The sequence below is a fragment of the Medicago truncatula genome, chromosome 3 (assembly GCF_003473485.1).
Source record: "Medicago truncatula cultivar Jemalong A17 chromosome 3, MtrunA17r5.0-ANR, whole genome shotgun sequence".
Classification (NCBI taxonomy): domain Eukaryota; kingdom Viridiplantae; phylum Streptophyta; class Magnoliopsida; order Fabales; family Fabaceae; genus Medicago; species Medicago truncatula.
The window spans coordinates 54,128,780-54,143,734 of record NC_053044.1 but is presented as its reverse complement, the minus strand read 5'-3'; positions in this window follow the sequence as shown (position 1 = coordinate 54,143,734).

Below are 14,955 nucleotides of genomic sequence, written 5' to 3'. Positions count from 1 at the left end.
CTTGGGGTCATAATATTTAACACACTCAATTTTTTTTAATTGGTTAAAATTCAAACATATCTATTTAAATTATGTAGGTTCCATATAATAAATTTAGTAAAATCTATTTAACATTCAACCAATTAACAAGTGTGTTTGAATGAATGTGTTATTATTATAATTCCATTTTTTTCTACTTGAGAGGTTCATAATTCTAATATTTATATACATTTGAAAAAATATTAACAAGTGTTTTAAGTAAATTGATTATGCATTAGAAGAGGTAATATATATTTGCATAGTAAAATAATATAACTAGTACTTTGACAAATGTTTAGCTTATGTTTTTCAGACAATTATTATGGATTTCTTAAACAATACTTTTAGAGTAGTTGTTAGCACAATTGTAAAAAATATATTAGTTATTTTGCATCGTAAAGAAAGATTAAATTGAAAATGAAATTATTTTAATTAATTGCGAGGTTCTAAGAGAAAATGTATACCAAAACATATAGTACTGTTAGTATTTCCTTACATATATGTGTATAAAAAAATAAAAATAGAATATATTGTTTGATGGGATAAAAATGAATAAAATTATAAACAATTTTTTTTAAAATAAATGATAAAATTGAAAGAAAAACTACAACGATTTTCTTTTTAAAAAATTATCCAATATTATTTGTTAGAACATGTATTCTTATCACTTCATTCACTCTATTCCTCCTACAAACCACGACTGCCGAGGACCTGAAACGTGAAATGCACTTCATAGGGCAAACTAAATGGAAATTTTGTTGTTAGAAATTTTATGGACTGAATTGATTAATTAAAAACATATCCGATGATTAAATTTACTACCTAAATTGACTAATAAAAATGAAACATGCATGTAGATGTATTTGTAATTTTAATAGATTTAAATTTTATGATCAATGGGACATGAAGTTATGCTTGCATAGACTAAAATTGCGGTATATCTAGGCAAGATATATGTGTTACATTATTATTTTTTTGCACAGAAACATATAGGTGTTGCATTTCTTTCAACTGTACTACTAAAAAAACAAAAATTAGTGAGGGAAAACATGAAATCCCTCTCTAATTTCGTCACTAAATTTTGCGATCAAAGAATTTGTGAGGAATTTTATGTTTTCCGTCATAAATTTCCCTCTCTAATTTTGCTTTTCTTAGTAGTGCTGGATGCTAAATACACATAGAAAGCATAGAGTTTTGTGGGCCGGTTAAAGTTAAGGATTTTACATATTTAAACCCACATGCAAACGTCACTGGATTCGTCAATGTTTGGGGAGATCGGGAATATGATTAGGAGTATCTTGTTGAAAATAATCATTCATTTTAAGCACTTATAACTGGTTAATAAATCCAATAAGGTGTGAATTATAGTTAAAAAGAGTTGTTTTAAATAACAATGATCTAGAAGAGATAGCTGGTAGAGTGGGGGTGATCATTTTCAATGGATTATGTGGAATGACCCAACTTGGGTCTGATAGTTTATGAACATCCTAGTTAGATTATTTATTACAAGTCAGTGGTACATTTAAAGAGTAAAATGATTGGTGAACACTCAAACACATCATTCATAAGAAAATTAAACTGAAATAGTGATACAATAGATATGACGTGGTTCTAAGATTTTTGATGATATGGTTGAATCAATAAAATTGTGTTATTTTACTTATTTAAATGTTTTTTCTTATATTCTTTTTACAAAATATTGATTCATACTGAATGTCACTAAAAATATTTTTTCGGTAGATAAAAACAATAATTTTGGTGTCCCTAAAAAACGGTGTCTTGGATGACCGCACCTTCCGCTCTTGCTCAGGACCATCCGTTGTCTCTCACCATATTTCTTCAAGAGAGAGAAACAATAATGGTTTCTCAATACGACCATCTTTGGTTAACTTAGTGTGTGTTTGGTATGGCGGTGGCGAGAATTGATTTTGATAGAATTGAGTTTGAGAGAATTGATTTTGGTTAAAAGTGAGTTGAATGTGAATTGATTTATGTTTGGATACACACACTTAGAAGTGATTCTTAAGAGTTATGTTGTTTAGATAGTTTAAATTAAAATTGATTTTGAATGTGTAATGATCAAATTATCCTTTTAATAATATTTAAACAAAATATCTCATTCTTGTTTTTATAATTATTTCAGCTTACGTAAAATCATAAATAGGTTTTTATTGGTTCACAAATTCATTTGAAAATAATATTTATTCATAAGGGTTATTTTTAATTTTTAATTTTCTTTTGATCAATTGAGTTATTATTTCTAATACAATACATAAGAATAATCTAACAAAAAATAATGTAAGAATAAAATATTTATTCATAAGGGTTGCATAAGAAGTAAAACGTTTCTTGTCAAAAAAAAAAAAAAGTAAAACGTTATTCTTTGAAGGAAAAAAAAAATCCAGTTTGGTCGCTTAAATTAATGGGCCGGGTTGGGTGAGAAAATATAAAAGAGCCCAATTAATGTTTCATGAAAAGAACATTACGGCTGCAACTTGAAACATGAAACAGGGACATACATAACTACAACTAGAATTTTACTCATTGCTCAAATGGTTTCGCTCATTTCTAAAGTAAAAGACCTTTTTACCTTTACGCAACTTAACTTGCGCTAGTGCAAAATGGTACGTGATTTAAGACAGGTAGCGTAACTTAAGTCATGCTAGTTCTGACTCTGGTACAAAGCATCCACCAAAACCTACAATGAGTAGCGTGACTTAAGTTAAATCACACTAGATTTTAACATTAGTGTTAAATTTGCGTGACTTAACTCACACAGCGTGAGTTAACTCACGCTGAAATTTACACGGAGATTTACACTAGCTTGAGTTAACTCACGCTACGTGAGTTAACATGCGTAGGGGCATTTTGGTTATTTACTTTGGGAATGAGCGAAATCATTTGGGTGAAGAGCAGAATTCTAACTGCAAATGGCAATCAAAGGGTCAAAGCTGGAAAACAAATTTTATTTGTTGCAAAATCGATTATGTGAAACACGGAAGCTAGGAATACCAGCTTCAGGCCAACTGGCGTTTTGAGATCAAAACCAAGTTTTCTATAAGCACTTTTCATTCACCCAAACAACACAACAAATCTGCAAACTGCGTTTGAAAAAGTAAAAGTAGGTTTGGCGACTAAAAACGTGTTGCCAAACACATACTCAGTGGTACTAATCTCTCAAGGTTCGTGACTATCAAGTTAACTATGCAACATTTTAAAGTTCAAATCTTACCCATTGAAAATGTTAAGTCTTTTTCCTATGATAAGATGTTTAGGTAAACTTTCAAGTAGCCTTTCAAAGTTTTTATCTCTCTCGAGACTAAAAAATGTTTCTTATATTGAACAAATAGTTACATTTCCACCCTCTCTCAAGTTCAGGGAATTTGACAATAAAATAAAGCTGATTAAGGTTTACTATAAAGATTAGTGTTTTTACAACTTGTTTAAAAGAAGTTTAAGCGTGTAACTAACTAGATTCATGCAGTGGCGGTTTCACCGTCCGGCGACCTCAGGCACGCGCCCGGTCTCTGGCCTAATGTTTTTTGCAATTTCTTATGTAGATTCCTCTAAATTTCTTATATAAACCCTTATAAATTGAAAAATTTCTTTGTATTTTTTGCTTCCAATTTCTTATGTAAACTCCTATAAATGTGATGCAAATTTTTTTTTGCCCAGACTTTATAATAATCTTGGCTCCGCCACTGGATTCATGTAAATGTTAACATGTTCACAACCTCATCATGTCTCAACCACAAAGTGGTTTAGCTCATGATAACCTCAAGCGGGAAAATAGAAATAAAATAAGAAGTGAATTGAAACATCATTGCATAAATTAATGGCTTAATTATACTTTTGGTCCTACCATTTTGACAAACTCACGAAAATAGTCATATCTTTTTTAAATCGAACAAAATCGTCCTTAAACTATATGTTTTTTGCAGTTTTAGTCCTAGCTCCCTATTTTCAACTCCAGAAACGCACAGAAATGACAGTTTTAGTCCAACCACCTATGCTCAACCATGAAATAAACAAAGAATAAAACGTGTGGGTACAAGGAATCTACTTTATTCAGTACCCTAATCTAATTTCCGAAACATGTTACATACCTGAAACATGTCTTAGAAATTAGGGTTTTTCTTGATTTCTGTGCTAAACAAAGTAGGTTCCTTGTACCCACATGATTTATTCCTTTGATTGACATTGTTATTTATTTATTTATGAAGAGAAATGTTAACCGGTGTCTCGGAGGCACTGGTTAAGGAATTATAAAATAAAATATTATATTGGAAATTTTCTATTCTACTTTTTGAAAGTCAAAAAAATGTTCTTTTCAATACAAAATTTGACTTTTATTTATACTTTTAGTTCCTTAACTAATGCCCCAGGATACTGGTTAACAAGACCTGTTTATGACAAATTGTTCGGTTGTTGACTAATTTTTTGTTTTTTTTTTTACAAGATTGACTAATTGTTTGTTAGGTTGTATTTTTAGTGGATTAAGTTGGGTTAAACCATTTTCTTAAGTCTGGTCAAGATCTTTGCCCTATTAAACTTAACTCCGAAAATCTAGACGATAAAGAGGGTGGTTCACCTCTCACGGTCTTACATTTTCTCTTAGAAATTAATTCTAATACTTTTAATATTTTTTTGTCAAAAATAAAATAAAATTGTCGATTTATGGATGGCCAAGGTGCACATTTTTTTCAGTGTCTTTTTCTTATATCGTAACTATGCTATAACTTGTATCTATGATTTTACTATTAAAATCCTCCATTGATGTTTTTTGGGAACATCATTTGGGTTTTACTACTAATGCTAAGAATAATTCTTTTTGATTTTTTTGAACAAGAAGAATAATTCTATTGATGAATTTTAACATCGTTCTATTCCTACAGGATTGATGAACCAATCCCAATATTCTTGTTAATATTGGAGAGACTCAAATTATCGCGTCCAAACATTATGATATTCACCCAACCGATCTAAACTCATGTGAACATCCTTGAAGCATTTCTATCACCGGTCTACCATCACTGCTGTGAATTGTATCTGAATTCTCTTTAGGACAATCAACAATGCATATGTAAGGAGAGAGATGCAAGCAACACTCTCTTTTAAACACTCTCTCTAACACTTACTCTTTTATTAGATAAAATCAATGCATGTCCCACCACTTTATGTGGGTTCCATTTCCAAAATGTATGACCCACATTGATTTAACCCAATAAAAGAAAGAGTGTTCAAAAGAGAGTGTTGATAGCAGTCCTCTATGTAAGGATTAGTGAACTACCAAAAGAATTTGATAAAAGTAGCCGAAAGCTACAACAGATACTCCTATTGTGATTGTGCAGTGGGATTAATATATATAATAACGTTATTGAAAAAACATAACGGATTGACATTGAAAAAGTGGTTTTCAGTAGTATTAGTTAGTCCCTCTCAATAGGATTTGGAAGCCACCCTATTGTCCTATACCCTAAAACACATTTTTCCTTTTCAATCTTCTAGCAGTATTTTTTACTCCTTAGAAATAGGTTAGAGACAAAGGTGACGGGGATGTTCACTTCGGAGGTGGGGTATGCGAAAAGTTGGATCCAAAAGCCCAAATAAACCAATAAAACTGGGCTTTCTTTAACCACGCTGGATGCTAGGCACTATGACCCACTATTGTAGGCTTCAATCAAGTTCAAACTATTTCCTCGGTTTTAAAATGAGTAACAATACAATATTAATTAAAGGGTTAAATATATAAATATATTTTTGGTTTCTTTAAATATGTTAACTTTTTGTTTTATATTCTCTATAAAATCTTCAACTTTTAGTCCTCAAAAGTTTTTCATCTTCACTTTTGTTCTCTATGTAGAATTCATATTTTTAAATAAAATTTTGTAGAAAAATTTATAATATAATGAGAACCTTTCCCAAAAAAATATTAGAATTTTTTAATAAAACCCGAATTAAATATGAATTTTTATAATTTTGGCGGTTAAAAATTCATATTTAATTTATGTTTTGTTAAAAAATTCTAATTTTTTTATTTGATTTTTACAATATTCTACATGTTTTTGCACAATTTTGACACTATTATATAATGTTTATATATGTATTTATAATTAATTTGACATTTACATATAAAAAAAATTGAATTCAAAGCTTCACTCAACTCTAAAAATTGTATAAGTCTGAGAAAGTGAGTGTATTCTCAAGCAGGTTACAACGGATTCAAATACTCTCTTTTTTCTCAAAAGAAAAGTTTTAATTAATATAGTTTTAGAGTAAATTATAACATTAAGGCACTGAGAAGAGTTTAATTAAAAATAATCAATTATGCCAGTAATAATTGCCAGTAGAAAAATGAGACCCGCATGCGCCTAACAATACTTTGAGAGGGTCTAAAATCTAAGCAAACTTTAAATTGGTGTTGGGTTGACATTCTTCAGCATTTCACTTTACTTATGCATTAATAAACCGAAAGCTTGAAGAGATTATCCAATAAAATCAGCACCTAAATATATTAACAGTTTTGTGTGTACTGCAAGTTATAAAATTAATCCAATCAAATCATCATATAATCAATTTAGTGGGGACGTGAGCAAAAGGTTATAGAGCAAAGCAAGTGGCCGTTCGAAGTACATCAAAAGGGTTTGAGCACTTGAATTCTTTAACATACATTGTAAAATGGAACTTTTATGATAACCAATTAAATTATACTCTCTCCGGTCCTTATTATAAGAAAAAGTTGACTTTTTAGATTTATAGAATAATTAATGTATCTTATTGTAGATACATCACTTACACAATGAACCAAAAAAATCAATTGTTTCTAATAATAAGGACCAGAGGGAGTAATACCTTTTATTTTATACAAACTGCATTTTCTCCATTATAAAATAATGTGACATATTTCAATATGAACTAGTCGAGATACCCGTGCTGTAGCACGGGTAGCGCAGCTTCGCTGTGTGTCGCGTCTCGGCTGCGCTTGGTATAGTGATTTTTTTTTTGTCCATAGTATTTAAAGCATAATAATGTATATATTGATCAGTAGTAATGAAAAATTAGAAAATAATTTTATTTTTTTTATCAAGTAGCTTAGTGGCTAGAGCTCACACAATTTAATTGTCGAGAAGTGGAGTGTCCGGGGTTCGAACCCCGGCCCCTGCATATAAAATGTGATATCCCTACCAACTGAGTTAAGCTCACGAGGATAAAACAATTAAATTTTAATATGAACAAATATATATTAAATTTTAGTATTGACGATATTAAAAAAGCCAATAATAGTAACCAAAAAAAGCTAATAAATGAAAATAATCAGAGTTTTTATTTACTAATATGTTTTAGTGTGAAAAATAGTAATAAGCATCCCGTGAAAAATCATAATTAATGTATTATATAATATTGTTATCGTAAAATATATTTCATAAATAAACATATGCTAACATATTCTCGTAAAAAAAATACTGTGAGATATATTTTTGTTAATATATAGTCCATACACTCATATATATTTTATCAATATATATAGTTCTCATTAGATTTCAGAAATAAGAATATACTAATATATTCCCGTAAAACAAACATATACTCATATATTTTTTTATTAATATATTAATAAAACTTAGGCAGTCGCGGTGTTTAAATAGAGATATTAAAAAATACAATTTTTTTTGAAAGATTAAAAAATACTAATTATAAAACTGATCACTCGTTATAGTTACTAAAGTGGGTCCCATGTTACAATTGTACACTCCAACGAGTTTTTTATTGATACATTTAAAAAAACAGAAAAAATTGAAGTATGATTAATCATAGTATATTATAAATTTTTTTTGTTTGTTTTAGTATTGACAATATTAAAAAAAATGAAAATACATTTCACAAATAAACATATACTAACATATTCCCGTATAAAAACATATAGTGAGATATATTTTTATTAATATATAGTCCATACACTCATATATATATATATATTTATCAATATATAGTTTCCATTAGATTTCAGAAATAATAATATACTAATATATTCCCGTAAAACAAACATATACTCACATATATATTTTTATTAATATATAGTTCATACACCCACACATATTTTTTGAATATATTAATAAAACTTAGGCAGTCGCGGTGTTTAAATAGAAATATTAAAAAAGTACTAATTAAAACTGATCACTCGTTGTAGTTACTAAAATAGGTCCCGTGTTACAATTGGACACTCCAATAATTTTTTTAGTGATACATTTTAAAAAAAACAACTGAAAAAATTGAAGTATGATTAATCATAATATATTATAATATTGTTCTTGTTTTAGTATTGACGATATTAAAAAAGCTAATAAATGAAAATACATTTCATAAATAAATATATACTAACATATTCCCGTAAAAAAAACATATAGTGAGATATATTTTTGTTAAAATATAGTTCATATACTCATTTGTATTTTATCAATATATAGTTCCCATTAAATTTCAGAAATAAGAATATATTAATATATTCCCATAAAACAAACATATACTCATATATATTTTTATTAATATATAGTCCATACACCCACATATATTTTATTAATATATTAATAAAACGTAGGAAATCGCGGTGTTTAATTAGAGATATTATAAAAAATACTAATTAAAATTATCACTCGTTGTAGTTACTAAAATGGATCTCGTGTTACAATTGTACACTCCAACGGGTTTTTTAGTGATACATTAAAAAAAATAGAAAAAATTGAAGTATGATTAATCAAACTATATTATAATATTGTTCTTGTTTTAGTATTGACGATATGAAAAAAGCTAATAAATAAAAATAATCATAGATTTTATTTACTAATATGTTTGAGTGTGAAAAATATTAATATGTGTCCCGTGAAAAACATAATTAACGTATTATATAATAGTGTTATCGTAAAATACAAAATCTTATTCTGCTATAACAACAACACTTGTTAGTTTCCTCTATAAAAAAAACATGTTAGTAAAACCGAATTGAAAATCAGTAAAGAAAATGGAGTTGAAAATGAAGAGAGAAAATGAAAAATGAAGAAAGTTGGTAAGAAAAAATAAGAGAAGAGAGTGAGATTGAGAAAGAAAAGTTTATTATTAAAAAATAAAGATAAGAGAAAAATTTATTATTAAATAAATAAAAAAGAGAGAGAAAAATTTATTATTATAAATAAAGAAAGATGAGAGAGAAAAGTTTATTATTAAATAAAGAAATGTGAGAAAGTGGGTTTTAGTAAAGTGGGTTTTGATAGTGGATTTGACAAAAATAACCCTATAGTTGTCAAGGAAAAAGTTTGGAAGAAAATTAGGTATGGATAGTTAAGTCATTTTAGTAGTATATTGTTTTCATATATTGTAAGTGACTCAATGATATTTGCACAACAATTGTGATTACTTTTAAGACAATCTTCTTTTTGTCTTTTCATATTGGTCAAAAAAACAAGAGGATACAATTTTGTCTTTTACGAAGATTGGTTTTGCTATTCAAAAAGATCTAGCGACGTAGTTTGTTGTCAGCTTGTCTCATATTCATGTGTAAGTAATATTGATCATGTATGTACATATTAGTAAATAAATGTTCTTTGTGATTAGAAAAAAAAATGAATAGAGAGGGGACATAATGTGAATATAAAGGAGAAAATTGATCAAAAATTATCATAAAATTGTTGTACAAGTATCATTTTTCATTTATTATAAACATGTTTTTAGGAGTGATAAGTTGCTATAATTAAAACCATGTCATTGTGTAACAAAAAAAAAAACATGTCATTGTAATTTAATCACAATAAATCAATACGATTTAAGCTTCGAAAAAGGATATCACGGTAATTTAATCAAACTCGTTGAAAAAATGGGGATTCTAAATTCTAATACCCTTCATGGTGAGTGTAACACCCCGTTACCCGAAAGCAATAAAATAGCATAAATACATCAGAGTAATTTCACAACGGCATGTTACACGTCATTTCAAAATTTTTAAATAGAAAATAAAGCTATTTAATTCAACATGTTTAATAACTTCAAAGATTATGCAGCGGAAAGTTTGCATCTCAAACAACCACAACAACGGTTAAAATTCTCCAAATAATATCTTGGCATAACGCCTAACAACAATATCAACCATCAAAGGGCCACATCATCAAGTTCCAAAAATTGATACATAGGAGGAAAACAACAATAAAATGAATAACAGTTCCCATCCCACGTATCAGAGCCCTAGACACGACATTGAGCCACCACCAACTACTCAGGATCACCTGCAAGTTACCCATAGGAAGGGCAACATTTTCAAGCAGAAGGGGTGAGATTCACAACAACAATATAGATATTAAATCTTCAATTGAATCTAACACCCTATAACTTCAAATATATCATTTTGCAAATATCCATAATTATTCACAAGCCACAACAACATCATCATAATCATCCACTTAACAAGTATGTATACAATGTACATAATATCAACAACATCAACAATACACCAAGACCACAATGAATACATATATATATGAATGTATATCCAACATCAACATCAACCAGATAATAACTGAAATAACAACCGAGACTCATGCAAATGACATGACCATTGCTAAGACACCATTTTAGACTTCTGAATGAGATGCATTATGCATGTGGTACCAATCAGGACCGGAGCCCTCACCGCTTTTGAATGGTTAAAGCATTCATCAGGACCGAAGCCCTCACCGCTGTTGAGCAACTAGTACTCCAGGACCGAAGCCCTCACCGCTGTTTTATGCATATGCAATGGACCTACTTGTGTATATCTACATACAACTGACCATGCAATGCAACTCCATGTGACTCCAATTAATACAACATGTATGGTTTAATAAATAAATCATACATCATAGCCATCAGCAATAGCAACAACCAGCAATTCATCAATCCATAATAATGCACAATTACATAAAACTATGCTCAACACATCAACAATAAGTTACTACTATCCATGCACGAAAATCAACACTCAGGAACTGAGTAGCTCGCCTCGCGAGCACATCTGCTCGCCATGGCGAGTTCACAAAAACACCAGCTCGCCATGGCGAGTTCAAGGCGAACTCGAGGCGAGTAAAAATCAGGTACTCTCGGGAAAAAGTGACATTTTCTCACTCAAACTCCAATTCTAAACTCTCTATTCATCTTTTTAACCTAAAACTTTCACCATTCATCATTAATATCATCTAGGTACCTTAAACCATCCCCAAAACATCTTATAACAACTTTTCAAAAATCAAGTTTTATCCAGGCTTACTCGCCATGGCGAGTTGGACTGCTCGCGAGGCGAGTGATGAAGTGGCTCACTCGCGAGGCGAGCGATGAACTTCTGTACGGGCAGAAATCTGGTTTTTCCCCAAAATCCCATTTTTCTTCCAATCACTCCCCAAATCAGTTTACAGATGCAAATTAACTTTCTGTATACACTTAGAACCTATTTCTAACATCAAATTCATGCTTACAACATCAAAACCCACAATTTCAACATAAAACCCAAAATCCCCAATTTTTACCAAAACCTGTTAAACTCAAAATCAGACTTTAAATTCTACACTATTGAAGTAAACCCCACCCTTACCTTAGTTCAGAATGAAAAATGCACAGCAAAAAGGGGTTCCTCTCTCTTGCTCCTGGTTTTCTCTTCCTTGGCTTGGTTTCACGTAAAACTGTTTTCTCACGTACAATAATTCTAACTTCTATTTTCTTAACTTCCCACTTAAGAGTAACTCCCTCCTAATTACACTTAACTCCCCCAAATTCCTAATAACTCCAATTAATTCCCCAAACACCAAAATAATTAATATTTCATACTTATTCTAATTATTATTAAATAAACCATATAATAAAATAATACACCACATAAATCACCCAAAAATCACCTATATACAAATATATGCATATATATACTCCGCATAAATCACCAAACATCATATATAAATATATATATATACTCCACATAGTTTAAAATAATTAAATAAATAACTAGGGCGTTACAGTGAGGTTCAAGCTCTCTGGATTGGAATCAAGTTATGTTGGGAGACACAGGATATAAAAAAAAAAAACTTATTTGTTACTCTGACTCTCTTCATGTGATGCAATTGATGTCGAATGACTCTCCACGTTTCCATCACTATGCAAATATCTTGAAACTCATCCGGAACTATCCTGCTTAGGGTTGGACAGTTACTATTCATCATATCCTACGAGAAGAAAATTCATGTGCAGACGTTCTTGCTAAGCTGAGAGCTAGTAGTTCAGACCATCTTGTCACGGTCAATGACCCCCCTTCTTTATCATTTGATTTAACTGATATGTCTCAGGTGCGTCCTTTCTAAAGACCTAGTTTTTTTTTCCCTCTTTTTTGTTTCCTTTTACTCTTTTTCTCATGTACCAAAAAAAGAAAAAACTCGTTGAAACATATGTATGCTAGAAAATGTAGTCTTAAATGACAAGCAATCTAGGAAAAGCTCAAAGATACGAAGCAATCTGTGCAGAGAACTTTGATTCTTGTATTGGTCTCAATTTTTTTGCTATAAAAATGTCTTAATTTTGTTATTTTCATTATTTCTAGTATTTTTTATAGTGTGGGTTCTTTTACAAAGTTTAAGAAGACGCCTTTTGATGCGGCCATAGAGTATAGAACTTTGCTATTCCAATTTGTTAAGAAACATAACAAAAGTTAAATGTATCTCTCTTTTTTATTTTTCTTATATAAAAATGTTGTGGCTTGATTATTAAGTATAGTTTAGGGCAGAAAGAAAACAGATATCGTACGTCTTCTTCTTGATTAGTCATTTTCCATGATTATTTTCTCCTCTTCTTCACCCTTTATATTCTCAAATCATTTGATGAGATAAAATTAGTCGCATCTAACTGGCGTAGAAAGCAGCTTTATTTTAATATGATTTCTATATTAAAAAAAAAAAAAGACAAATCATTTATCAATTATCACGATTCTACGTGAATAATTATAATCATTTTTTTGCGCAACCATGACAAAAGAAGTTCACTCATTCCATTTTTAATAATATACCTCTCTTACTCTGTTAAATTTGAATTTGGTGTGGCGGCAGGACCCTTTTAAAATTTTGATGGCCTATGTACGAACCTACAATTTAAACCATAACTAATAAGTATATATAAAAAATAAAATTGAATTTCTAAAGTGCGAAAATAATTTTCTTAAAGATTATAGTTTTTATTACCTTAGAAAATATGATATTCAATTCCCTAATATGTCCTTTTCTCACTTAAAATGTTTATGGTTTTAACATTTCATAATATATTTTTTTATACTCAATGAACCCTTGATTTTATATTTTAGGGCCCAAATTTTAAACTTATTTTTTGAGGCCTAGGACGGTCGTCTTTCTCGCCCTACCTCAGATACGATCCCGTGTGGCGGTGGCAAACGGTTGATCATCATTTACCTTTTGATTTTAATAAAACTAAAAATATAGCAAAAAAGCTTTTAGTAAGTTAGTGAAAACTTTGCTTTGTATTTTACAGTTGTATATAGCATTTTCCTTCCCTTTAAGCCTATTAGTAAAATTGATTAATGACGAGTACAACAAAAATTTCAATCTATTACATACAATTCGATTACTATTGCATTAATAATTGAGTAAAAACTTAACATTATGTTTTACTCTTATTACACAGTATCTTAGCCAATATTACATTTTAATTTCTACCACCACCTTCTCCATGTCTGATACACCTCCCTTAAAGATGATGCTGCTAAGGTTGTGACTTTACAGGAAAAATCATTGCCTCCACTGATCTCTATATGGAGCAACTAATAGACACACTATCCGCATGGGGCCATATTCGCCACTTCTTCTCATGCATATTTTTTGACAATACTTCTCATGTTTTTTAATGTCCGCAACTTTAATCATTTCATAATTAAGCTCCAACGGATTGATTAGACAGGCATGGAGATATATTTTCTCCATGATTTCAAAGCACATTCGTACTGCACGATAATATATAATACTTCCTCTAATTAATATAAGAGGATGAGTGACATTTCGATCCTTATTTATTGTTTTTTAAAATAGGAGAATATTGGTTTGTAATGTATTTTTTGTCTTATCATGTTCCATGCATGACAATGATATGTTGAGTGTGTTTACACGTGAAAATAGATAATCATGTTAGTTGATCATGGTAAATAGGGGATAAAATTATGAGTAGTGATATTTGTACATTTAATTGATGACAATTTTGATGACAATTTTGCTTTTCTCTCTTCTTATTGGTCAAAAACAATGGAGAGAGTAAAAGGAAGAGAGAGGATAATAATGTCATGTGAGTATGAGATATAAATTTATCCAAAAGTTGTCATAAAATGGTTGTACAAATATCATTTCTCTAAAATTATTAGATGAAACTCTCAGCCGAACGAAAGTTAGGTGATGTTGAAGCAGTCGAACGAGATATTTGATTCTTTCTAAACACAACTAACTCAAAACTGAGTGAGAATATAAGGAGATTGAACAATAATGTGATAAACTCACATTCTTTGTTCTTAGCATCACTAGTTCGTTTGACGAATGAGGAAGAACACACAATCTTTAGTGGAGTTGCACACCATAGGCCATGTCAACAAATCATGCCAAAGAAGAGGAGACTGAGGTCAATCAAATGCTCAATGTTATAGGCCACATTTTTTTTTTTACTAAAAGGCTTTTTTTTATTTTATATAAATACCAAATTATATATTGTAATTGGACATGTATTTTTTTTAACAATCAAAAATGGAATATATTAATACCAAAGATGTAATTGTTGCAGCACAAGGTGTGCCTTAACAATTACATAGAGAAACACAGAGTAGTCAAAGATACAAGGCAGTTAGTCGATACCCATACAAATGAGCGGGTTCGACCACCAATTGTGAAT